Here is a 3,862-nt window from a genome sequence, read left to right as displayed (position 1 = left end):
CCCCCCCCCCCCCCCCAAGATTCACTTCATGGGGTCATATGCATAACCTCTTGGATATGCCACTAGCATTCTGGGAGCGTGCATAAGCATAGTCCACACCCAGAAAGTCTTCTAGTTATCTGGTCATGGACACATGGAGTTGTGACGATGGTGTGAAATATTTCTGTACCTTTTCTATCTTGTCTCTTACCCATCTATAGAGTTCACCTGGCACAGGCACTGGGTGTTTCAATCTGTTCTCTCCCTCCCTCCCAATCCCGTCTTGCCATTCTTCTGCCTTCCCCACAGGATACTGGCTCTAGCCTGTTAGACCCCTAAAACTTCTTCCAAGTAAAATAAAACACCTACCACAGAGATAACATTTCTCTTGCTAGTACTGATGTCTCCAGGGCATAACTTAAAACACGTTATTATGTGACCAAGTTCCTTCCTTATGGTGTTTTCCTCAAGTCCTCCTCCCCAAAAGAGCTCAGAGGGTAAAGGAGAAGAGAGCAAAGAGTTGAAAAGTTTTGCATTGCCACATATAAATATTTGCACTAATAAAGAGGTAGAGAGCATGAGACAAATTGGTATAAATCCCACTAGAATAAGACCAACTCTTCTTTATGTCTGCTAATGGATAAGATAAACACTTCAGGGAAAAATTCCAAATTTCTATCACACAGTCAATTTTTTATAAGCTCCTTGCCTTCTCACTGAGATTCCTTTGCCCACAATGTTTCATTTTGTGTTCACTCTCTCTGTTGGCACATCCCATTGGCCAATGGAGAATCCTGAATGTTGTTCTTGACCTTCTTTCCCTTGCCCTCCCTTTCAACCACTAAGTCTTACCAGGAATATTACCTAAGTAGCTCTGTAATCTGTCCACTTCTCCAATCCCAGGTGTCTCTCCTCCAGTTCAGATCACTGTTACTTATCTGGATTATGCCAACAGCCCTGGCTGGGCTACGGGCCTCCAGGTTTACTTACCTTCAGTCTGTTTTTCAAGTTGCAGCCAGAGTGACTTTTTAAAAATGCAAATCTGATCAAGCCACGCTTCTCTTTAAAACCCTTCAATGGCTTCCCATTTCTCTCAGGATGAAATGAAAATCCTTAACATATCTTATAAAATTCTTAAAATTTGGCTGCTGTTAACTTTATTCTTATCTTTTATTACTTTCCTAGCCAAATTCTAAATTTTAACTCTACTGAATTTTCAGTTCCTTAAAAAATCCAGGCACTTGCTTTATTGTTTTCACATACTGTGCCAGCTCCCTGGCAGGCTCTCCTTCCCACCCCAGCCTACCCTATCCTATTGCATAATTTCTCCTCATCCCTCCCCTTTGGTTTAGCTGTATTTTCTCCAGAAAGCCATCCTTGAATCCTTGGATTTGGTTAGTTCTCCCCAGGTGTGCTCTTGTTGTACTTTATTTTTTTCCCTGTGTCATAACGTCTATCACACTGCCTTTACTCTGCCACTCCCAGCCTCAAAAATTTCTTCTCCTCTTGAACTAGCAATACATACTCATTAAGTATTAAGACAATATAGAAATGAATAATGAAGAAAGCAAACATCAATAATCCTAATTTCATGGTTTTCTATTTGTATACACAATGTATATGGGTGCTGTGCATTTAGTTTTGTAACTTTTTCAATTGAACAATTCCAGACATTTTTAAAGAAGGTATTATTTTGTTTCAATATGCAATGGATCCAATATGCAACTAATCCAGTCATTTTTGGGCATTTAGGTTGTTTCCATTTTCCCATTATTTTAGATAATGTTGCAGCAAATATCCTTATCCATGCAGCCTTTATGCCTAATCAGTTATTTCTGAAGACTAAATTTAAAGAAGTTTTTATAAGGTTGGTATCAAATTATGCAGTCATATCTGCAAATAATTTTACCCTTTTCTATTATAACATGAAAATCCTCAATATTATATCTGGTACCATTGAAGCTAGTACATAGTTAATTCATAAAGTAGATTAAGGAAGGGCATCATAAAAGACTGAACATATATCCCCTTAAACATTTTAGGCTTAAAATACTTTTAAAGAAAGACCAAAGTTTTTGGGAGTATGGATGTACTGATGGGAGATCCAAAGTTGCTTTCTTTATTTCTAGTCTCTTTAGACAGAGAACACTCTAGTGAAGCAATCTTGCTTTCTTTATTTCTAGTCTCTTTAGACAGAGAACACTCTAGTGAAGCAATCTGAGTATAGAATTTCTACTGGATCACCTCCAAATCTTAAGTTGTTCTGCTCACACCTAATTTGACAGTGGTTCTGTTTAATGATTCACCTTTTCCAAATCTTTCCAAAGCATCAACTTAGTTTTCCTGAGAATTCTTTTTTTACCCCTCTTAGTTCATCAATTTTCACAATTTTTAAATTAACTTATACAATTTGCAATAGTAAGTACAACTGGCATAAACAGACCTGTGAATAAACACAGCTGATTTTTGGTGAATTCAAGTGGGGTGAAAGCAGAAGCAAACTGACACACAAGTGGCAGACTCTTGGTGTGTGGGCTTGGCAGCAGTGGCCATCAGAGCTTTAGAGGGAATGGGGTAGGCTCATGCATCAAATTGGCCAGGTGGAAGTCCATTGAAAATTCTTTATTTTTAGAACCATCATGCTTAATATATACAAAATATAAATATGAGCATATATATGTACATGAGCAATATTCTTTTACTTGTATTTTACCAACCATTTTTATTTTTGCTATTTTTAAAACTGGGAGTGGAGGGGCCAGCCTGTGGCTCACCTGGGAGAGTGTGGTCCTGATAACACCAAGGCCACGGGTTTAGATCCCTACATAGGGATGACCGGTTAGCTCACTTGGGAGAGTGTGGTGCTGACAACACCAAATCAAGCATTAAGATCCCCTTACCGGTCATCTTATAAAAAATAAAATAAAATCAAGAGTGGATTTTAAATCTTACTAAACGTCTTTTTCGCATCTACTAAGATTCTGATTTTTTTCATTTGGCCTATTAACATGATAAAGCACATGGCATAAAAAGAACTGAAATATTCTTACATTCAGAACTCAAATATCCTTACATTCTTGAAATAAATCTCACCTGGTCATGCTGTTATACTGGTTTCTCTTTATCGATATTTTATTTAAGCATCTATATTCATAAGTAAAATTGGTATAAAGCTGTCTCTTTTTAAAATTATCTAGGGCTGACCAGTTAGCTCACTTGGGAGAACATAGTGCTGATAACATCAAGGTCAAGGATTCAGATCCCCGTACCAGCTGGCTGTCCAAAAAAAAAAAAAAGATAAAAAACTTTTCTCTTACCCTCAGAACAGTGTTTTTTCTCATTAAAAAGTTTTTTCTATTTAATTATATCTTTTGTTCTACTCCATTGTGTTTTGGAGCCCTTACTTCAATATATAATAAATGCAGATATTTGCAAAAAAGGCTACTTCTACTTAACATGATGATTTGCTGTTAAAAAAAAAAAAATTTCCAGGGCTGGCTAGTTAGCTCAGGTGGTTAGAGCACAGCCTTGTAATACCAAGGTCATGGGTTTGGATCCCTGTACTGACTAGCCCCCCACCCCCCAAAAAAAAAATATTTCCAAAGCTGGTTGAGTCTGATGCTTTGATATTTTAAATACAGCTATTAGGAAAATCAATAGCAGGTTTTCAGGGTTCCCAATGAAAAGGAAGGAATGCTATTTCAGAGACATCATGGAAATAAGCAGCAGTGAAGGAAGAGGCCAAGTAAGGAAGAGGACAAGTATAATTTTACGTGCACATCTCCTCTCCTTCCATGAATTTTATAGCATTTCCTTTTAGAAAGAATACTGACTTGATGAATACATGAAAAGGCAGCTTAAAAAAGAATAGATCAATAAGTCA

This window comes from Galeopterus variegatus, unplaced genomic scaffold (assembly GCF_000696425.1).
Source record: "Galeopterus variegatus unplaced genomic scaffold, G_variegatus-3.0.2 Scaffold1666, whole genome shotgun sequence".
Classification (NCBI taxonomy): domain Eukaryota; kingdom Metazoa; phylum Chordata; class Mammalia; order Dermoptera; family Cynocephalidae; genus Galeopterus; species Galeopterus variegatus.
Note: the sequence above shows the minus strand (reverse complement) of the source record.